The 24,802-nt window shown below is 34.7% G+C and overlaps 1 protein-coding gene across 3 annotated transcripts in view; it reads left to right on the top strand.

The window, feature by feature from the left end:
* The window catches only part of FOXP2 (forkhead box P2), a 439,155-nt gene that overhangs the window by 150,977 nt on the left and 263,376 nt on the right, over positions 1 to 24,802 (top strand). The window lies entirely within an intron of this gene.

The following is a 24,802-nucleotide window of genomic DNA, read 5'->3' as shown; positions in this document are numbered from 1 at the left end:
TCTGTCCTGTCCCCTTCTAGGTACTAAACTTAAAAGTTCTCCTAGACTTGTTCCAGGAGTAAGGAGCAAGAATGTTGGGACTTGGAAAGTTCTTTGGTCCTGTTATAAACTAAATGATTCAATAAGGTATATATTAAACAAACAAACTTACAGAACAAAGTATCCATGAACCTCTGCCAAATGCAAACGGAACTTTTATTCTGTATATTGTTGTTCAGAGCTGAGAAGCAGAGTTCAGGAAACTAAGTGTATTGTGATGCTGGGCGTGGTCCTGGGCAACTGCTTGTATGTGTCCCGGCTTGGTCAGGGGAGTTGGACCAGATGACTTTCAGAGGTCCCTTCCAACCTCAGCCATTCTGTGATTCTGTGATCACCATAATTATTACGACTACAGTTTCAGATATCCATTGATAACCATTTTTTGTAGCTGTTTGAAGCACCAAGTGATGGAGTTTGCAGCATGTGATTTTCATAATTGGAATTAAGAACATTCAAGATCCCTGAATGAAGAACATTTAGAACCCCATTCCTCTACATTTCTTGAAGAAAAGAATCTTGAGAGGCACAAAATTCTTGAACAAGTTCCTTCAGAAATAAAGTTCAGGACAGATACAGGAAAATCATTGGATGTTTATGCTTCATGAAACAACTGCATCTGTTCTATACAGATAAGACATTATAAAATCCATTACTCTTTGTAAATTTAGGAGGCCTTTTTTTTCAGAAGATCATTAAAACAATTTTGGTGTAGGTATCTGTACAGAAATTCCTAGACGTGTCTGTGTTCTTAAGCAGTATGAATTTATTGTTCCTCTATCAATGCTTTGTTTGATGCAGATATGTTTCATAATTTTTCTCTCAAAAGACAAAATCCAAACATCAATTTACACTGAATCTCCTGTCACATCTTGAAAGCTTCAGCATCTATATAGAGTCAATGGTCCAATGCTGAAGTTGCATTAAATATTTTACCTTTACACGTTTTCATTGGTTTGCACTTGCAGGATTTTTGATAAGCATTGCAACCTCATGGTGAGGGAAAAGTGAATTTTTTACAGTGTAGAGGATAAATAGAAGTATGTGCCAATTTTCAAGAGCCCTTAAGTTCAGTCAGAGAGTGTTTCAGACAATAAAGGAGGAAAACAAAAATTTCACCAAAGAAACATTTGGCTGGAGCAAAAAAAAAATAAATCTGTGCTGTAACTGCCACTCCACTCCACATCCTTCACTATATGTTGATGATGTCTGAAAAATATCAGAAGTAGTAAATATGACTGTGCATTTCAGTACTGTTTTTTCTATGGTTCTAAAAGATGTCTGTCTTCTGTATTCCTAGTCATTATGCAATGACCTATGCATAAAAAGGGAATTAACAGAGACAGTGTTATACAGAAGGATAGTTGTTCACTTTCAAAACTCATGGAGTTTTGATTATTTCTCCTATAGAACATTATTGTTTATTCATTGAGAGCCACAGATAATATGTACCACAGTAAGTGAGCTGGGTGGAACTTGTACAGTTAGCAAACATTGCAATTAAGTATGATCAGTTCAGGATTTTGTGGAATAAAAGGATAACAGACTGCAGAAACAAAGTCTTCTCCAAATTGTATCCAAGTTGAATAGCTTCTTTATCCTTTGTTTTTCTCTTTGGTTAAAAAATACTATTGGAAATTCCATAGCTATTAATATGTGACTTTCCCTGTAATTCTTAATTTGTCACACCTGGAAGCTGTTGTCTCAAAAAAATAAGTATGCATGTTGTACAGGTATGGTGAAGACATATGTGTTGAGTCTGTCTGTCCTCTTTCTGCAATTATTTGTGTGCTGGTATTTAAAAAATGCTTTAACTACAGAAAGTATTTATAAGAAAATTCAGCATTTTTTAACAAGCTTTTAAACTTCAAAATGTTTGTTTATTGAAAAAACTCTGGAAATAGATCATCTGGAAGTGCAGGGTTACAGTATGTACTGATATCTCTCTACAACTTCCTGAGGAGGAGAAGCACAGAGGGAGGTGTCAGTCTCTGCTCCCTGGGAACTGATAACAGGATGTGCAGGAATGGCACAAGGCTGTGATAGGGGAGGTTCAGACTGAACATTTGGAAAAGTTTATTTGCCATGAGGGTAGTAAAACACTGGAACCAGGCTTCCTGGAGGGGTGGTTGGTGCCCCATGTCTGTCAGTGTTTAAGAGGCTTTTGGATAATACCCTTATTAATATGCTTTAACTTTTGGTTAGCCCTAAAGAGGTCAGGCGGTTGTACCAGACAATCTTTGTAGGTCCTTTTCAAATGAACTATTCTATTCTATTCTATTCTATTCTATTCTATTCTATTCTATTCTATTCTATTCTATTCTATTCTATTCTATTCTATTCTTATTCTATTCTATTCTATTCTATTCTTATTCTACTCTACTCTACTCTACTCTATTCCTAATATGATTAGACTACAAGCAAGATTTTACATGGATTCTCCTGAGTATTCCTGCTTTCAAAACTAAAACAGCAAAAATGCAACAACAGCAACAACAAAAGCCCTGCTGTGGACTTCATTATCATGGAAAGAACACTTTCAAGATTATGGCCCTTGCATATGACCTGTGCAATGTTGTCTGTCCTAAATTGTTTCACTTTCACAGAACAGTTGTAATGTGTGTACATGAGCTAGAGGTAGCTTTAACCTTGCTGTTTTGGAAAGCAGTAGCTATAGTGCAATCCTCAGTAGGGCTCTGCAAATCCATCTGCAACAGTATGTGCTCACCTGCTGAAATGTGTGTTGCTGTTTTCTGGGTGTCTGCACAACTGGAGTAACTCTGGATCTGATACACTTGTACAACCTGGTGATGTGTCCTGATTTTGCAGAAAGCCTGAAGCGATATCTCTGAAATGTAGCATCCTTCATTCATTTTATACCAGAGATATTATTGGAGACCTTGTTTATTATCTCCTTTTATGTTTATTACGATTTTGTTTCAAGCTTGTTTTTTTTTTTTTTTTTTTTTTTTTTTTTTTTTTTTCCCAGCTAGCATAATTAAATTAATACAAACCTCAGTAGCCTAGGAGAACTCCTAAGAAAAAAAGTTGTCTGTTTTATTTTATCAGGGACAGTCTCCACAGGTACTAGTATACTATACATCTTAACCCATAAAATGGAATTGCACTGCTACCAGTCAGCTTTGAACTTTTTTTTTTTTTTTTGGTGTATGTAATCCCCTGTAAAGATCAACAACCTTTATTATCACACTGTTTGTCGAACTGTGAGAAAAAGCAGAAAGGTTTGTATTTTGAAAACCTTGCTATGGCTGCTCAATTTGGATTCTCATCTATGGGACATGCAACCTGTCCACTGGGAAACATAGGTTTACTGAAGTAATTTATGGAATTTTATTTTCTGGTTCATTGAACAATTAGATAAAAATCTGTGAGATAATAATTTACGTGTTGGCTTGTTTTTTAAATGTAGACTTTCTTCTCATTTTCTTTTGCCCATAACCTTTTTCTCCAGCAAAATAAACAAGCAAACAAACAAAAGAAAAAAAAAAAGCTGGCAATTGAGGTAAACTGTACATGATCAGAAAATTAAGGAAATACTGGAATTACAGATTTTCTGGTCCACGTAAACAAGAATTTCCATCTGGAATTTCCATTTATTTTGAATTGATACACTGTTCTTCTGAGGTTCCCAAGCTGTGGCTATGCACCAGTTCTGAGTTCCCATCCCATCAGTTTGAATATTGTTGAGAGGGGAAGTTTGGGGAATATTTTTCTCTAATAATGTAGTACTTAATCAGTAGTTGTAATTAATTAGTGGTTTAGAACTTGATTTATTAAAATACCATAGTGAGGGACAGTGTCCTTCTTAGGTAAGAGTGATGGGTTGTAGATATTTGTGATCTGTTGCAGGTATTTGGTTCAAAAACTCCATTTCTTTTCTGTCCTGCAGCAGTACTTTTTTCCTAAAATGTCATTAATTTTTAATAGGGTACATGTGGAATGGAGAGGCCAGAGCCAGACCTTGAAGACACCCTCTCTTAAACTGAAATTTTTTAAATGAGTTGTATGTTTGTAATTATATTAAAAACAAAACAAAACAAAAAAACAAAGGTGTAACTAGAATAAAAATAATGCCAAAAACAACAACAACAAAAAATCATTTTTCAAAAATTAGTACGTTTTTGTTGCATTTTAATATATGATACAGTCATCTTAGGAGACTCGATAGTTCCTGGTTCCTCCGTTCTTTACATTTGCTGTTTTCACTAGTCATTTTCTGCTGTTCTGATTCTGTGCTTAACACTGAATATTAGAGGTATTCTGAGGGCACTCAGGGCTCTCATTCAATTGCAGCCACTCTCCCTTTCTCCCCTCTATAGCAATCAATGGTTCCTGCAGACCACGTCTATCTTGGTGGGACTGGAGTGCAGAGACAATTAAGTAGTTGGGTATTTATGCCAGTTCTCAGGCAGGTTTTGCATACTGTGCTGAGTTCCTCATCGCTGCATGGGTTGTGATATGTGGGCTTTCTAGTTTCAGGCTTGCACACGGAAAATGGAGTTTCAGCGGTGGCTGCAGTGTGCTTGGGCCTCAGTCTGCATCTTTTAAGGAACATGGAAAAGTAATCGGAGCTTAATTTACCTATCCTCCTGTCTAGGATATATCATGCTGCTTTGAAGAGGTCTGTCCAGTCTCACTCTCTTTATAGAAGTGCAGCAAAAGTGCATGCAGAATAGATGCAGCTAATCTACTATTTGAGATTTCATAACTTATTTTAATTTTGTATTGGTACATTGATATGAGAACATTTACATTTTATTGCAATTCAAATATTTCACTGATTTTCATATTGGTAATCAGTTGTTAATGACAGTTTGTTTATGATGGACTGAGACATATTAAATGTGATGACACATTATGTTGCACTTCATTTAAGAAGTAGGTAAAATGGTGTTTTAATAAAAATGAACTAAAGGTTTTGGACTGCATAAGAAGCTGTATGGACTGATGGTTCCAGTGGTAGCGATGGGGATGTCGTAACTACTGACCATTAAAAAATAAAATTTTATTTTATGGTGCTAGACAGGTACACTGAGTCATCAGATGTGCTCTGCCAAATATCTGGATCTTTCTTTGTTGGTTCTGAGCCCAAAGAGCTGGGAAAAAAATAGCAGGGAAAATGTACATGGGATTTAATAATTCTGAAGCCAGCGTAAACAGAACCATACACGTATGTAGCAAAGAAAGGGGAATAATTATTAGCCATCTATCTGAAAAGATATTGGATAGGAATACAAGAGAAATTCAGGATCCAGAAAAAACAGGATGGTGTTTGCTAGTGGTGTCACAAGGGAAAGAGGAATGATGTAATGTCAGAAAAACTTTGGTGAATGTAATATGCATTTTCTGATTTTTTTTTAATTAAGTCAGGAATAAATCTTGCAAAGTTCTGTGAAGATCATGAATAAAATCTGTGCTGAACTCTATGTCCAGTGATATTGTTAATGACATCGATGGTTGGAATACTTTAATTTCTTTGCATTTTATTGGTTTTAGATGTTTTCCTGTTGGGACAGTCAGCCAGGAAGGCAAGATATAATGTTTTTTCATATATATATGTGTGTGTGTGTGTGTGTGTGTATTTAACAAAATAGTTTTTTTCTGCTACTATACTGGCATATGAAATGCATAAAATGCATGTGTAGGTGCAGGTTGCACTACAGTACTAGCTATGAATAGTGTATGTTTAATGAAGTTTTGCAGTTTCTAACTGATGGGTGATTCTTCAGGGAGTTGCAGTATTGCTACTTTAAGTAGACTACTTGACAAATGTGGTCTCATTCCAAATCGTTATAAATAACAACAAAATATATACACCCACACATACACATATATATATATTGCATATATATATATATATAATACAGCAATTAAAGTGTAAGAGTTCTAGAGCAGTATGCAGTGATGTTACAAAGGAGTAATGTTCTTATGTGTTTTTTATTACATATTATTAATAACATAACTTAATCAGAAAAAAATACAAGGCATCTATGAATTCGGGGGCTATAGCACCATTGAGGAGGCTCCTATGAGGTCATAAAGCATGAGAGCAAAGCTTGCCTAGTTTGTGTAGTCACAAGGACATCGTGGTAGAATTATAGTCCCATATTGCAGCATTTGTGTTATATTTGTTTTATTTTTGAACACATTTACTCAAGTCTGGAATTCATGTCTGCTTCAGGTAGATGTTTCATGTTTATCTCTAAGTTTCTGCTTCAGCAACTTTCTTTCTTCTTCCCTGTTTTCTTCTGATTTTTGTTTCTGAAGGCCTCCATTTCAGTCCTCAATATGGCACTGGGAAAAATGGAGGGAAGGTTTTCCCTGTTGCTGTAGTGTCATATGTAATACATGAAATGCACGTGTAGGTGCAGGTTGCATTACAACACTAGCTATGATTAGTGTATGTTTAATGAAGTTTTGCATTTTCTAACTGATTCTTCAGGGAGTTGCAGTATCCTTACTCTAAGTAGACTTTAAGTAGACTGCTTGACGAATGTGGTCCCATTCCAAATTGTTATTTATAATAACATTTAAATGTTAAAAAAGTCTCTAGCTGTTTTTTCCATCCATCTCTTTTAACAACAACAAGAACAAGAAGCAGGCTTCCAGCTGAGAAAACTATGTGTGAAAACAGTGTTTTCTCGAACATGTATAACAACTGTGAAATTCTTCACCATTTCTTGTGTTATTACTGTATTTTCTAATTTGTATAATGATGTTGTAGCTCTTCTTTATGCAATTTAATTGTACTACAATATTTTGGATATGAGAACATTCTCAATAGTAAAATTTAAACTGTAATTTGTGTTCAGTTGCTTCACACTTAAATTGGCAATGCTGTACATCTTTGTGATGCCATTGAAGACTGCGAAAATTCCTTTATCTGTAACTTTTTATTCAGAGAAACCCATTCATGAAACAAATAAGGTGGATATGAATTTCATATCTATTACTTAGGAATGAAAGAGAAAATGAGGACACATAACCAGCTTATATAAGCATTAGTCCAGTGTGAATGAATGATTTGCTCTGCAGTCCTCTTATCGATAAAATAAGAGTAGTCGTAGGTGTAACTTTTACTCCGATGAGTAAGTAAGAGTAAGTAAGATATGAGTGCTGGAGTATTCAAAGGCATGACTGAATTACTTAGAGGGGAGTTATTGCACCTGAGCTGATGACCACATACTCATAGCAGTTGGAAGTACAATGCTGTATTAATCCTTGATAAAACTCCATTTGAAGTACTGAATTTTAAATGAATTTGGTATGTCATGTTCTCTTGCTGCACTAATACCAGACTATATTTTGTAATCACAGAAGGGAGCTGTTTATTTTAAAAGTTACTTGGGATTTTGTTACAAAATTAAACAGAAGTTGCAAACAACAGGTAACTATGATGTGTTAAAATATAGTACTTTTCTTTTAAGCGTGCTATTTAAAATATTCTAATTGATTAATCTTATTTTAAATAGTTAATGTAGTACTGGGCATATTTGAATCTGCTCTTTCTTTTATCTTGTTATGACAGTTCATCAGGTTCAGAATTTTTACTGCTAGCCTCGAACACTGAATTCCTGTGTTCTTCTGGCTTGGCCTTCCCTGCAGAAAGTGCCCTGCTGTGGAATTGTCTATCTCCTAGGCTACCATAGCCTAGATTTGCTATTTTTAACATGCTTTGTAAGAAAACAGAAGTTTTGTAAGCTGATACAATCACACTATCTGTCTTGTCTGTCCCCCACAGTAATTCTTGGACCTGTTGGTCAACTTCAGACAAATCTGACATAGAAGTAGTAGCCTCAAATATACTAATATCCATGAAAACAGTTGGCCTGTATAACAAACATCCAAAATAGTGTATCTGCTGAGGAAAAAGGCTGCATCATTAAGTATGGCCCTACTGTTAGTCATAAACTCTGTTGTTCTCAGAACTGTTTTTGTAGTCATTTTGCTTTCACCCATAATCATTTACTGATTTATTCATTCCATGTCACTGCAGTACAAGTGTAGAACTACTTAATTGTCACAAGTTATTTAGAGTTTTATTTCAAAATTACTTCATGGGATTAATCTTTTGCAGTTGGTAGGAATCCATGCTCGTTCAAATACAAATTTGTTTGTATTTTAGGAAGAATGACTGCTTCACTTTTTATTTTGACATAAAATCTTTAAAAAGTTAATTTTTCATTTAAGTTTAGAGAATGAAAAATTTGTAGGTAAATAATTTTAGATTATTTCTTTTCAGAATTTCAGTCTATGTTGGCCACAGGAACTAAATATTTGTGAAAGTTAGTTTATGAGAGTTTGTAGAAAAACATACATGCAGCAGAGAATATATATTATGTGAAAGCTTCACATTTATTTACATCTCAGTACCATAAAGGTGGTGTTTTTGACACCGTAGGAAGTGAAGAACATGTGTTTAATGGTAAAAAAGATTGTTCGTCCGTTTTTTCTTTTTATGCAGCCTGGTGAAAAAAAATTCTTCATGGAAGAAATACATTTCTTTGGAATTGAATTCTGCTTCCCTGTTGTGTTCTTCTAGTTTGCAGTATCCATACTTTGGCTACCTGCCTTCCAATTTCAGCAGCAAAGGAAGCATAGGACAGAGACTACAGCCTCTGCACAAAGTAACACTAAATTAAATAACCCCAGTTCATCTTCAAAACTCAATCTATCCAATGCAGTGATGAAACATAAGTCCTGGGGAAATAAATAATGTGGGACATAGTAATGAAGTATGGAGGAAAGGTCATGCAGTGGAGGTTGAAATAATGCTGTATGAACAGCTTTACTTCAGGCTTGTTCTGTTTTTTAAATGCTTTGCTTTTGCATTCTCAGCATTCTTTTAATGTAGAAGATTAAACAAAAGTTTGCTTTTTAAAAAATAATCATAATAGCAGTTCCATTATACAGATTTACCTACCTCTTATTCATCATGACATCATGAAATTTAGGTCCACACCTCAGACTTCACCCTTCCATCTAACTAGTTGCAACATTATGTTGTTGTCTTTGTGGCACTTGAGGAACTACAGAAAAATGAGACAAACATTGCAGGTAGACTTAATAATTATTTGTTATGAATTATTTAATATATTTTAAATGTAATATATGCATGTGTTACATTTCATTCAAAAAGACCCCTAAGCACTTTAAACTGTGCACAAAAGAAAATTGCTTTTTTCCACTTGCTTAAATGCACCCTCTGCTGGGGTAAAACACAACAGCTGTGAAGTGCAATGTGATCTTGAAGCACAAGTGTTCAGGAATTCTATTTTATGGCTCATCTGCAATACTGTGAACAGCCAAAATCCAGCTACGTTCCTCTTAAGACAAGTCTGGAAATTGATTTAGTGTTGGCTCACAGTAAAAGGTGTTACCTGTATACTCTTGAGCCAGTGCTGTTTTTTCCATCTAAAAGCCTATTCTACTCATATATTCATAGACCGAAGAGATACAGTTCCAGGTAGTTTTATTTGTCCTTCAAAACTTCCATGTGTGTCAGCCTGATGTATTTCTGTTAAAGGCAGTTGAAAATAACATCAAGAAACTGCTTGACATTGTGTTTGTCTTCCTGTGTTGTGGCTAAAACCACTAGGTTTCTTTTCAGAAAAACCACACTCGTTGTGGGTGTTCTACTTTAAAGAAATGACAACAGTAGACAACACAAGCTTATCTTGAGCTTCTTGTTGCTTCTGAGAGTTGTATTAATTTCCTAGGAGTCTTGCCTCAGGTGGCAATGAGTGACTATGGGGACCAGAATCAGAGGCTTGTTTAGAGATAGGATGTACTATTGTGTGTTCTTTCCAGTGTATTATCATTAGAAGCGTTTCAGAAACATTGCAGGTAGTATAAAGGAATTGAAAAGGAGAGCATTTTCCCTCTTGATGTAAAACAGGAGTCCAAGAAGAAGAAAGCTTGCCAGTAGGTATCCCTTCAACAGAGTGGCAGGTTTTGCAGAGCATTGATGAGTTTAGTGGAAAAAAGTCTTAAGGTGTAAGAATGGAAGGAATGCCCCACTCCAGAATGAGTGACTTTCAGATTAAGCTTTTTTTGTTTTGTTTTGTTTTGTTTCATATCTTTTGCTTTATTTCAGTCTTTATGTTTTTTTCTTCTGTCAGGTTTCCACCAGTCAGTACCATCTAAAAAACCCGTGTGTCCTACTAAAGGTCATGTGTTACTTAATCATAATACTTTATCTGAAAGACTAGTGAAATAAAGAGACTTACAAGCAAATAGAATTTTTACTGTATATTCTGTAACCATAAGGGGATTACTTGACCTCTTGTGTCTTTTGCACACATCAAACTCTATTCTAAAGCTGTCTTAAAGCTTTCAGGAGCTCATCCTCTAGGGATTTTCCTTTTGTCTGTCAGTCCACTGATAGAAAAACATGTCCAGTCGTATTTAGTCATATGTAGACCATCTCTGCCTTTTGACTGTGAATATTCCTATCAAATACAAAAATACTTTCAGTTACATTGAACCTGATACTGGCACTCATTTGGACTTTTCTGATTAACAGTTTCTGCAACTTTCTACTTGGCATCTTAATAAGAGTTGACCTCAGTAGAGTCTTTACTAAAGTAACACTTATTTTCCTCCAGAACACTGTAGAGTTCTCTGTAGAAGACTGTTTTATGAAGGCCGAGAGTTTGTATGGTTTTGAGCTTTAATGTTCAATGAAATATTCCCACGTCTCATACATTCCACTAACCATTGCTTTGCAGCTGTAACTAGAGACCTGCATTGGCATATGGATAATGTTCCAGCTCAGGGCCTAGTTTCAGCTGTCTCTGCACACAAGAACATCTAGCTGTTCCTTCCATATAATTTGAGTGACAAATGCTGAGTAAACTCCTGGTTCTTGACCATGGCAGTGCATGATGGTGGCCATTATCACCGTGCAACAGAGCTCTTTTCATGAGGCAACATTAGGCTTGGAGGTGATGGAATACGGTGCTGCAGCTACCAGTGAACCTGTTTTTAAACCACAAGCTATGGCTTGTTCTTCTTCTTGTTTTTTTTTTTTTTTTTTTTTTTTTTTTTTTTTTTTTTTTTTTTTTCCTGACAGTTTATCTTATTTCATCTGCCATTTTGTTTGGGATGTGAGGTTAAAGTGAGTAACTGTACTCTATTTGAGAAAGCCTTACACACTTGCTGAAGTTGTTTGTTTTTCAAGTATGCCTTGAGAAGTACAGAGAGCTCTTCTTTCTCTTTTCAGTCCCTTGTCAAATTAGGGACACCATGTAACTGTATGCTCAGAAGCTGGTCTAAACTGTACTTTTCTTTTTTCTAAAATTTTCAGGACTATAGTGAGTGTCTAATAATTTTCTTATGAAGTTCTACATGTCCTTATCTTCCCAGTTAATATTGGTCCAGGTGAGTTCAGTGATTCTGTGTTGATGCAATCAAATTAGTAATTTGGGTATCTGCTTGTAGATGTGCCTTATTCAAATAGGTGAAATAGGTCATGCTACATGGTTAGATAAATATTACCTTTCTGGGTTAGCTATCTGACTGCCAGCCAGTATATTTGTTATCTAAAGGTCTGAACAGTTAAAAAATAAAATAATAAATAAAAATAAAAAATAAAAAATTAAAACATATTTTTAACCATTTTAAAGTGTCTTGATCTCAGTATGTTACAAAATTGAAATACATATCGTTACAATATTTACGTAATTGCAGATCGAAAGAGGAAAAAAAATAAATTCTCTAATATGGACAGTGTAAGTTCAGTGTAGCTTGGAGTTTTCCTCCAGCTTCCTCCAAACTAGAATGATCTGAAGAAAAATTAATTTTAAGTGGGATTAGATGACTGTTGGGCATTTGTAGGTTGATACATACAAATGCTTGCCTTACTTCATTTCAGTTAGCAACACTGTCTCTAATTTTGTATCTCCTCAATTAGCAATATGAGGTTTTTAGAGCTTTCCCATCAAATATTTGGTATTTGTTTTGCTGTTTTGATGTCTATCTATAACATTGAATTTCTGAGATAGAGAAATAAGAATACCGATAAGAAATGTAATATTGTCTTTTCATCCAGAGGGTATGCTGCCTGTTCTTGGTTCAAAATTGTGGAAATGTTTCTGCAAATGTTTACTTGGAGCACTTATGTTCAATATATTAATCTGCAGCGTAGTCTCAGTCTTAAATGAGCAACTATTTGGGGCACCGCAGCAAATAATGGGGCAAAAGGAATGTCTAACCTCCTTTTGTGCTAGCTGCTGCTGGGGTGGCTGGGGTCTGAAAATGAACCAGATTTTGACTCCCTTTTGCAGGTTTCTCAAACGCCTTGGCTGATAGAGCAGCCAGTGCTCCACCAGGTTATAATTCCCCTTGCTTAGTGCTTAATGTACTTAGAAAGTACATCCGAAGTGTTAGGATCTTATCTGATTTATAATCTTGTTTCTACACAGCTGCATGAGTATCATCACAGTATTTTGTAAGATCAGGTTGTTAATACTCATCATCTAGTTCAACATAATAAAACTAATAATCAATAAAACATAACATAATAAAACTATGTAGTAAGGGCTGATGGGGCTCTGTGCACGTCATGATGACAGGAAATTGTTACTGATTGTTTGTTCCACCCTTTGAGGGGCCAAATCTAAATCCTTCCCATAGAAAAAGATATTTATCAGATGAATATTTATCACCCTCAAAGATGGTAATTGTCACCAAGAACAAAAAAACTTGAAAAAGCCCTCCAAGTGGAGTTAAATCACTTACCATAGATTGATCTTACCATGCAGAGTTCCACATATTACTTTTGCTTGTTAAATTCCAGTAAAATTAGTTTTCTAACCAGCCTGTGCAGGTTAAAGTGTCAGGTAGGGAGCCAGGTTGGGTATTGCTGGTGGTGATGAAAACATCAAGCTTTTGAAGAATAAATAACAATAGCTCTTTTAATTTTTTTTTCTTTTCTTTGGTTTTCTGCTCTCCGGGTTGCAAACATAAAAAAGAAACTTCCCTATACTGAGTGTATAAATCAGTATTTATGCAGTGCACAATTGGCCTCTCTTCCAGCTTGCTTAATGCAATTCACTTTACTTTGAGCAATTTAGAAAATATTCTCTGTAAGTAGTACACATTAAATTTAAGTAAGAACATAACATTATTTCTCCCTGCTCTTTTCTTACTGCAGTATTTTTCTTATATTTCATATTTCCGGTCTTGAATCCCATTCTCTGAAGGTTCTCTGCATTGTAGGGGTTTATTTTGTTTCTTTTCAGCAAAAGCAGATATGTGTTCACCAGCTGTAGAGCTGGCCCATGCGTTAAGTTATGGATACATGAAATATGACTTGTATAAAATCCCTTTGTGTTTGTTTCAAGCTCAAAATGCACTTCAGCATAACTCATATATGTGGCTTGCATGCATATACCATGAATTTTTGAGTCCCACATAAAGAAATCTAAACATTTCCAGAATGCCTCTCCATACCCAAATGCTTACAAATAATCATGTAATAGTAATGGTTTGCCTGTGCAACAGTAGGTAGTTAAATCGTGTGAATATTTTTAACTGTCCCAAATTTAGTCATTCTTCATCTTTGAGATACTCAGAAACTCTCTAAGCAATATCTAGCATCTGTGCTCACTTTTAAAAGTTAGAATTCCTGCGTTTTCTTCATCAACATTCACCCATGCGTCAATGAATTCACTCGGAGGGTTTCATTTTGTATAAAGAAATATCTTTAAAAAAGACTGTAAAGTAGTTTGAGATTTGGCAGCTGTGAGTTGTGCAGTAAAATGGGATTTCAGATTTAATAGATTACTTGCATTTCTAGATTCCAAGCAGTTGTCAAATGGTTGCCTTGATCTCTGGAAAAGGCAAGGGATAAATGGAAATATGTGTGTCTTCAGCATCAAATCTGGATTTTCTAGTTTATTGTGACCACTGGGGAGGAAAAATAAATAAATAAATAAAAGCCTTTATTTCAATATGAAATGAATACAAAAGAGAAACTGACCATGTGCCTGACTTCATTAAAAAATATCTTGTATAGTAAATATAATATGAGTTGGATTTGGCTTTGATATTGTATGTCTGCGACAATTTCTTGTATTATTTTTTCTCCAAGTAGCCTGCCCAGTACTAATTAAAACCAGTGAATTTAACTTCGCTGCTCTTTTGTGAAAATGAAGCCGTTTGGATTAATATCTTGACTGTAAACTGAAAGGAATTTTACAAGATTGTTTTGGATAATTTGTGAACTCCTAATAAAAGGTGCTAGGTAACATTTGTAATGATCATATGCATGTTTACTTTTGCAAATTTAGAAGGTGTTTTCAACACTCAATGCATAAAAATACCTTAAATGATCTAGTTACAAAATGGCATATAATAAATTACACTGCCATTGCGTGCTTTTCTAGGAACTCTCCTATTTGTATAGCAGCAACAGACTCACTCGTTGGAAATAAAAGAAGTGAAGTAGCCTGAAAAGTATCACATGATGGCACTGTTTCCATTTCCACCTCCAATATTATGAAATAAAGCTATAATAAACTGGTATTAAAATGGTATGTAATGCCAATGTACTTTGTATAATTTATGTAAAAGAAAAATCTAACCACTGTGGTTATTAATATAGGTATTAAAATGGATGTATAGTTTTCCTCAAAAAAGTGTTTTGTAAAACTTTGCATATATGTAATCCTTATTTTGTTTGTAAAGCAAGAATTCTGCACCATATATAATGTTTATCAATGCTGAAATGTACAGATTCTTTTAACATTGTATTAGGAAAAAACTTAATTGTTGTGTAAATGAGATGTTTTATTTTTTGTTTTGATTTTATTGTGGAAAGAAAGCTAATGGCTGTCCTTTTTGTATTTAATATAAAGCCTTTTTGTGGTAAATTAGATCATTAATACAGACACATTTTTAAAAAATGCAAATTAGCTTTCCATGAGCAGAAAAGAGCTTAAAGTGTAGTAAGGTCAGAGGCAGGATCAGACATATTTGTAAAATGAATTATATTCAAGTAGGAATATGAGGGAAATATGAATGTAAAAAAATCAGTGATTTATAGGATATAGATGTTAGATGTCATTTTATTTCATTTCTAGGTACAGATATTCTGACTGAATATCTGTAAATGTTCATGTTCTTTTTAATAAAATAAATTAATAGTCACCTCTAAATTAATATTTTCTATTTGTAGAAGCATCAATTTTCATTTTTAGCAAGAGAGAAGACATTGCTGTTTAAAAAAAATGTTGGTGGGTGTGATTCTACCATACTGCAGTTTGTTTTAGAGTAAAGTAAATATACAGTCTCATCATTCTATCATATACAAATTTGACAATTTTATAAATTTTGGTATTATGGGGATCATTGCAAAAACAGAACAGAACAAAAACCCTGCAAGAGGAATTAAGAAAAATACCCACTGGTGATACAGAGCTAATGGCTGGGACCTGGATATATGCCAGACTGGGTGCTTGCACTCCAGGAATGTCCATTGCCAGTATAAACTTCTGTTTTGAACAGAGTGAGGTTCCTCTGTGTGATTTTTGGTGTGAAAGCAGGGGAAAAAATGCCTATGTAAAATCTATCGTGTAAAATTTAACTTAGGTCTATTGAATTATCAAATGTAACTAAATAGAAGAGGGTATAATAAATTCCCCTGAACTTCATCAGTAGACTGGTCTTAAATAATAACAAAAATGCTTTTGGAAAACCTTCAAAAGAATATATTATATACAATATGTCATAACATTTAATCACTAAAGAAAATTGCTCCTGTTGCTAAATCAGTAGTAGAAGCTCACTATACAGATTTATTCAAATGTTTTAAAAATCATTTGACACCTTTAATTTCCTTGTTCTAGTCTGTAAACAGTATTTTCATCATTAGGATTGGACATATTCAAATCTTCTTTAGATATCCTGGCTAGGAGCACTGTTTTGCACAAGTGTTCCAGTGTTACACTACGTTTCTCTCAGTATCTGATAATCCTCACTGTTATATTCTTTCAAAGCAAGAGATAAAAATTATTGTTATTTGGATTTTTTTCTTTCCTTTTTTTTTTTTTTTTTGCAAACTTTGAAAAAGATCTAGTGAGATAGCAGGGCTCACATAGTAAATGGCAACGTATAAGAAAAAGCATTCATTACTCAGAGCTGTCTATTCATTTATATGTCCCATTTGTTCATGTATGAGGTGAAGAATTTCAGAATACACAAAGTGGAGACTTCTCTGCTCAGTGTATTTCACCATTCAAATTACTTGCAATTTCAAAATGCCAGTGTTACTTTTCAGGACAAATTTCATACAATAGTAATTCTGTGATTATTCATCCAGTTTAATTAATTCAATTAAGTAAGTCTGCTGTCAGGTGTTCTTTTAATAATTGAATCAACATGCAGATACATAATAAGCATAAAAGCATTTCTATGGCTGCAGTAAATTTAGATCCAAAAGAATCTGCTATTCCACTACATTTGATATAGATTATTCTATAATATTTCAGTAATGGGTTGCACAAAGGCTGCCTTTTAATTCTTTGCTTTCTCAAATGTCTTTATATATAATGGTTTAAAACAGAAGGTGTTCAAAAGAGGGTGACCTTTTTCCATTACCATAGTTCCTGTCATTAATGCATTATAATTTTCTTTAGAAGTCTGGAAAAAATGTGTATATGTGCACTCTGTAGCAGGTATGAATCAAAGTGTGTTAGAGAAAGTTAAGAATTGTCTGTTATTACTAAAAAACAAAAAAAAAAAAAAACAAAAAAAAACGGAGGAAGTAATTTTATTGTTATTTTTACTGTGAAAGTTTAAACAAACCTTACACTTTATACAAAGCAGTTACAGACTTGAAAGTTTTGGCATCTGCAATCTGAACAGCAGTTGACTGAGTCAGATACTAAAAATAATATGCCCCTTAACTAAATTTAAAGCCAGCAGAATGTTGTATTAGACTGGACTGTGTATAAAGGATGATATCTCCGTTCTCTGCTATATACTACCATAGATTTTATTTTGATAATATATATATTAAAAAACAGGGTACATGATTCACTTGGTGTACTCTCAATGGTGCTTGATGTCATAATTATTGTAAATATTAATTGCTGTGCTAAAAATGTAAGCAGGATGACTTTGTATTAGATGAAAAATGAAAATAGTCTGTGTACGGGTAAATAGATAATCATACAAAAGTAATTGGGGTTTTAAAACCCCAATCTATTCTGCCAGCATGAGCTCGTTTGCATGTTAATCACAAGAGTGATTTCCTACTTCACAAGGAAGTCCACACTCTTTCATAACCACTTTTAATTGCATTTAAAATGTTGCAGGGTTGGGATATTAGAAATGGAGGCGTATCAGTGTCAAATTAATAAAAAAAAATTTCTGAAAATCTTTATAGGCTGTAGATTATAATATTATAGTCATTTTTGTTAGGAAATACAAAATGTGCATTAGGATATATTTTAAGTGAGGTATGTTAAGTGATAAAAGCAGATTAATTTGTACATCTGTTGTTTCTTAAGAAATTTGATAAATGGAAACCTAATTGTAGCTGGAAAGTATAGAATGCATTTTTATTAGTAACTTGTTTTATAGATTAACTGTTGCTTGATATATTCTTCCATTAATTTATCATTTATCAATAAAATAGTAAATTAGCAACAGTTAAAGTGGTTTTTTTTTTTTAATTAAATCATAAGGCAGTCTGACAATAGGAATTTGTATGCTAAATTTCTTTAAGATATAGCATTTTAACTGCATGTTTATTCAGAGAAATCTAGTTAATGATTTTTAATGGAAAATAATTTCTCGGCTTTCACATATAGATTTTTACTAGTTATTTTGAAACTGTATACTAAACATAATAGATACAAGAAAGCAATTACAGATGAGAATTTATGTAATTTATATTTGCTGAATGCTGTCATTTGAAATTGTACTAGGAAAATTGTGACAAAATACATCTATTTTGTTGTTTATAGTAAGCTCTGTCTTTAGAATTAGAGATAGGAATAAGCACAGTAAAAATCTTTTAACACTGCTTTTTTCTCTCAACGTTCGAAGCTGTGGAGTAATAAACGGACAACATTTTAAGTGATTTTGTGATATTCATATAAGATTCAACAGAGCTTCCTCTGTAATCTGTAAAAGGCCAATGTCAAAGTAAAGACAAAATGACTTGCTCTCTGAAGACAGGAATGAAGAAATGTAGCTCTCTAATAAAATAGTGTAAGTTCACAATGGTTACAGTGTGATCAGTCTCAAAGATACAAAAACTAATTTTTAGTCAAGCTGTTAAAAATTATATATTTAAGAAGATGAAAAGTTTGAGGATTAAAGAAAAATCACTCACAATTTTAAAGAGGGTATATTTGCTTTCATCACCAGGTGTTCTTTCTAATATAAATTACCAAGATGATGTTTCCATAACATAGCTTGGGGTGCTCTGGAGATTAAAACTACCAAAACAGACCTATTAAATTTTTCATAGGGAGGGTCCACCAGGGATAATAAGCCAATATTCCTTGTCCCATATTCCAGATGTTTTATGTAATTCTGCATCTTTCTAAACCTAAATCGTAGCTTTTCCAGAAAAAATGTACTATGGAGACTGAGATGAAAGGCAAGAACTGTTGAAATGTTAATTTTACTATCTGCTGTTGAGGTCTGTTACCTTTTTTGTATTTTTTTTCTTACTCCCAGTAGCTCAGTTCTGTTTTATGAATGTTGTGGTATTTCAGTTGTTTGAAGTTTTGAAACTTGGAGCATGACTTTGACTTAGCAAAACACAATGCCACATGGTGTGTGACACACTGATGGATAGCCTTTGATCCATATGATTCACACTCTTTCTTATTTCAGCCTTTTTCTGTATGATAAAAATAAAGTTTTACAGTAAAATGATCACAACAATAATACTTGTATTAGAAAACCAGAAAAAACGTAGATTAAATAATGCTCTTAAGTATTTTTCCAAGTAATAATTTAATGAGCAATAATGTATTTAGTTGATTTTTTTTCCACGTAGACTGTGGACATGTAAAACAAATACTGGGGGTATTGCACACTATTGCACACTATTTCTGCATTGCTCTGAAACAGTTAATGCCTTTAGAATAATGTATTACTGTGCTTCACAAATCAGTCAACAAACATATGATGGTCTAAATGCACCAGGCCAGATCTTCAGATTCCTGGTCCTTGGCTTCCTATTGATCTCCAGTGACAACTGACCACCAGAAAAAAACATGGATCATTATTCCTGTTATAGTTTCGAACAGCCTTAGGTCTGGTCTAGATGAACCGATGTCTAATTGGCTTTTGATCCAACACAAGATATAGGTGGTGTACTCCAGGATACTGGAGTATACAAAGGGATGGATTTATTGCATTGTGAAGTGAAATTCCTTCACCTCCCATCCAGGGGCTGTTCTAGTAATGTTTAGATATACCTGGTTTCTGTCTGGTTCTTTTTTTATTTTTCATTTATTTATTTATTTATTCTCCACTGATCAATTGTGTTCAACGTAGCAGTTCACATGCATTGTTCTAAGATAGTCATTTCTCACCATATCACTTTTTTTAGGGTATTAATTGACTTTCCTAAAACTGTTACTTTTATTCTTTGTAATTTTTTGGACTGCAGTTTCATACTTTCAGAAAGTGCAGTATGAGTTATATGCAGACTTGTGCTATTAAAGGCTAATGCCCTGATATTATAAATACTTAATGAATGCTTATCATTGTCTTACATTTGATGTTCCTGATTCTTTAGCAGTTCAGTTCTTATCATCTCCCTCTCCCTCTCTCTCTCTCTTCCCCCCCCCAGCCTTTTCTCTCCTCATCCCCCTCCCCCAGGTTAGGTCAATTTCACTTTTTTTTTTTTTCCAGAAGATTGGAAAAAGAGTAAAATGATGGTATCATGTGTACTAGGAAAATGCCAAAAGTTATAGGGGAGAGAAACTGCTGAAATTTTACCATTGATTTAATTTAACATAACTTGATTTAACTTGCTTTCATTTGGAAAACAAAGCTGGGTTTTAAGGAAAAAAAAAGCCACAGTATTTAAACCCTCAAACTGGAAAGTTCCTATTTCCAGTTTTTTTTGGCCTCTAACTCTTTAGAAAAAATACAGGGAGAAGTGTGATTATCCTCCTGAGTCTAAACTAAGAAACCAGGTAACCTCTGTGTCTGTTCCATATGTTTTTGGGAAAAAAATTCTGGCCTTCTACATCATAAAGAGGGAAAGAAGAAGTGAAAAACATAAACTGTTTTATATGTGTTTTTCACCTTTGGGAAGAAACAAGTAAGAAAACATACAATTAATTCCTAAGGAGATTTACTCCTTTCTCATATGGTGGCTACAGTGCCTGAAGGTATGCTATATATAATGCCCACGAAACAGTATGCAGAACTGTGTCAGTACTAAAATATATTCTGAACCGTTCTAAACCTGACATGTTTGGCCATGACTTTAAACCAAGTCTATTTAACAAGCTGTTATAAAAACAAATTTTTAAGAGGACTTCAGGAATCTAATTGTTCTGCTGGTTCTGTAACTTTAGAGAAAAAGATTTTTGTGAGAAAAATAGGCACACACTTTTTTTTCTTGTCACTATGTGGTTGATTGTTCATCCTCTGAAAATGCAATGTATTTGATTTTATTCTTGCAATATATAGGCAATATTAATAAGACTGATGTTCTTTTTCACACTTGAGATTTTTTTTTCTTTGCATTTTATTTTCTTCTTTTGCCATAGTTTAAGTATTAGGGCTGAAAAGTGGGGCAAAAAGATCCTTTTATCTTTTAAACATGTACAGACAGTGATTGTAGCCATTTTCCCTAATCTGTTTCCATAGTTTGTTTCTACTTATTTCCTAGAGGCAGTATGGTGTGATTGTTCTGCCACAGTTCATATTAGTTATTACAAATTTTGCACAGTTTTCAGCTCAAGTCCTTTAATGTATATTGTTAATAAAACATCAGAGTTCTCCAGCATGGGTAGAAGTTTTATAAGTGTGTGGCACTGTATCTGAGTTGGATGCTTGATCTCCAATGGTTTTCCACGGGAACGAGTATCCTCCAGTTTGCACTTGAAAAATAAAAAATCCTTCAGAAGTACTATCTACATTTTAAAACAAACAAACAAACAAACACTTATTTTTTACTTTGTTATAAAATAAGGCCATGCTATTCACTGTGCTGAAGACTTTGGAGTCTAAATAGGCATAGTGTAGTCTGATTTATTGTGGAGCAGCACACAAATACACTTCTTGCTACAATAACTTGTATGAATCACTGTAGGAATCACTGTTTGCCCATTCCATGTATTGTTTGTTGGCAGAATAAAGCCTTACATGAAGGACAAGTAGGATAACCAGCTGATGGTGCTATGTGACACATTAGTAGGAAGCCTGCCTATGGTAAGCTACTTTGTTTTAGGGAGGAAAACCTTCTCAGGGTTCTTGCATTTTTTGTAGTAAGTGTGAACTTCCAGTGTTTCATTGAAGTTGTAGATGGGAGGGATAGTATAGTGGTAGAAGTAAACGCTCTCTCCACACCACTTCCAACCACTGATGTACTTTCTCCTCTCCTGCACGTTTCACAGTCACAGCCACAAATCCAAACCACTTACACAAGACGTGTACTTCTTGTAAGCAGTCCTACAGAACATTGTGAATGTCAGCTCTTAGTAGTTAGGTTTATTGTGGTAATGTTAGCGTAGAAAATAGGAAGGTGCCAGATAGAGCCTGCTCTGAGGAGACTCATTACATGGGATGCAGAGGAAGAAAGGGAAGGCAGAATAAAGAATGATGGAGCTGCATTTGCAATGCTGAAGGCCATCCCTGTGAGCTGTCTTTGGGCCCAGTCAGGCTGTGGGAGGGACTGGCAGCTCAACGCTGCCTGTCCTGTGTGGGCCTCTACCAGTTCTAATGAATCAAACAGGGCCAGGGGTTATTTTCAACCCCCCAAAGGAAGACCATATGCTATCTTCTGTCCTGATCTCTACACTGTCTTTCCCTTTACTTCCCAGGCAGGGAGGCCTCCACCATAGCATGAACAGAGAGCAGTCCCTGCTGTGTGCAGGCCTGCAGTTTGGGGCTGAGCATGGCCTGAGTGCTACCCAACAGTGGCCAGGATTCAATGGTAGAGGCAATTGTGGTATGATGCTTGAGCCTGTGCTGTTTTAAAGTGTGAGTACAGCTTCTGAATCACCCATGGGGCCTTAAGGCAGAGTTGGTATTTTTGGGATGGTGCCTGAAATGCTGAGGCAGCACATGGGTTCCTTGCAGAAGGATGCTGGAGGCTCCAGGTTTGGGGCACTGGGAATGGTGTGGTTCAGCTCCGTGTTGTTGACATGGAGCAGGCCCAGGTACTGTTTGTCCTTTTAATTGTGTCTGAATTTATACTTGAAAACAAGTAGTTACTTTGCTCTAGAAGAAAGCCTTGAAGTTAATTAATACACCAGAAATCTGATAATCAAAGGAAGGACAGAGGAGGGTGCCAGCTATTTTGTCATCTTATGATTTTCATTATCATGTTAGTCTATCTTTTTCATATTTTGCTTTTTTTTTTTGCTGAAAGTTAAGGAGGAAAGGGCCAGCAAGAAGAAAGAAAGAGGTATGAATATAAGTTTTATGGGAAGAAATTGTGAGGGATAGCAGACATTCAGACCAAATGTCCAGCCAAAACAGGACAGAACTGCTCCTGTAAAACTTTCAGAAATTTCTCTGAAGGAGCTGATGTTACTCTTTTGCTGCTTCTTCTGCAGATTGTTCTGACCATTTAGCCCTTATCTGGGTTCCCCCTGCATATTTCTTTTTTTTTTTTTTTTTTTTTCCGTACTAAAGATCTTCTAAGGGGCCTCTCCTCTGTAATTCTGAGTTGGGAAAAGGAGAGACCTGGAGTATGCATTGCCCTGATTTCACTTCACCCTTGGCCTCATCCTGCAAGAGCCCCTTCATGGCACTACCTCTCTAGTGCTCCTGCTGCCTCACCTCAGGGCTGGAAACAGAAACACCTGGGAACCTACAAATACTGCAATATTTACTGAAGTCTGTCATTGTCGTGCTGTTTCAGTTACATTAGCTAATGTAATTTATTTGTAATTTTTTATGTGATCTCCTATCAGTGAAATGAGGGTCATACATATTCATTTACTTGAAACTTTGGAAACAGTCTGGCTTTCAGGTATATTTGTCATGTTATTTAGTTGCTCAGCCCAAATAATGCGTGTTGGGGGGAAATCGTTTTATTTTGTTTTAAAGAAATGAGGATCAGTCTCTTGCTGATCTTGACAATGTGTCCTCATCTTTGATACAAAGGGGAAGAATCTGGTTGAAATATATATATATATATGTATATATATATATAAATTTATTTTTAATTCAGAAATATTCTCATTGGATTGAGCATTTCGTAAGTGGACTCCAATATGACATCTGTAATTATCTCAAAATACCATAATTAAAGAACAGCCACTATAGTCGTGCTAGCCAGGCTGCAAATAGCTTTATGCTGGGAGCATCAGCTGCTGCTGCTGCTGCCATCTATAGGTCGCGTGGGGAAAAATGAAGCAGGTTGTGTTCATAAGTGTGGCAGAACCCATGCCAGCACACTGCAGCTCAGAGGAGGAAACCAAAACAGGGATCCTGTCCCAGTAGGTACTGAATTTTGAATCATCTTCTTTACATTTTGGGTTAGATTTTTCACAGGCTGATAGAGTATGAGAAGCTGATCATAGCCTTGCTATGAATTCTGATGTTGGACTTGAATAATGAGTCAAAAGAACATCTCCTCAGTCGATACGGTTTTATGTGTGAAAAAATGTTATATGCTGAAGTTTGAAAAAGTTGAAAGTTTGGAAAAATGAAATAAGCTCATTGTTTTGTTTGTTTGTTTGTTTTATATACTTGCAAACATTTTGCATGGTTGTCTTGTTGTGTCTAAGATACATGCAGTGAGAACAGTGCATCTTGTATTGTTGTTATTAAACAGAGAATTTAAGCAGATGTAATGGCTGGTTATTGGTTGTTACAAACAGATGAGATATTTGCTCTATTTAGGCCAACTAATTTCTTGTAGTTTATTTTACATTGGAAATTTATGGTCATATCCGTAGCTTGTATATTTGTTAAGTGATTATATAATTTTGTCTGAAAGCCCAATCTCTCACTGTCCTCTGGGAAGCTTACTGTATGCCCACTTTTAATATATTGTATAAAAGCAATGTTTCTGCCTCGCTTTTGATGTAGTGATCAGTCAAATCTGAAAGGTTTGCTGCTTCTGCTTATTATTCTGTCTATCCATACAGGTAGATAATTATCAAAAGTTCTGATACTTGCCTGTAACTAATCTTCCACATGTTTTAAAGGTATATAAAAAAGGAGTCCTCTTTTATTAATCAATTAATTTATTTTCTTTCTGATGTCAAATGTCTGAAAAATACCATAGCTTATATTGGAAATGAAAGGAAAAAAAAATGTCATCCTGAGGAAGGTGTAAATCATGTAACACAATCTGAAGACCTACAAGCCAAGGTACATGGAGTAAGATGACAGAGATGAACACAGTTTGTATAAATATAATAATAAATTTAAGGAACTTACCATTTTCGGGTTAATTGATGCTATTAACTCCATCTTTATATAAAAATTACTTTTTTTGTGCATACTTTTCCCCATTTTAATTATGGCTGAGGGATATAAAAATCAGTCTCAGTAAGCACAATAAAGAGTAAAGCCAAAGGCT

Source organism: Cygnus olor, chromosome 1, assembly GCF_009769625.2.
Source record: "Cygnus olor isolate bCygOlo1 chromosome 1, bCygOlo1.pri.v2, whole genome shotgun sequence".
Lineage (NCBI taxonomy): Eukaryota > Metazoa > Chordata > Aves > Anseriformes > Anatidae > Cygnus > Cygnus olor.
The sequence above is the reverse complement of the archived record's forward strand: the minus strand, read 5'-3'. Positions and strand labels throughout refer to the sequence as shown.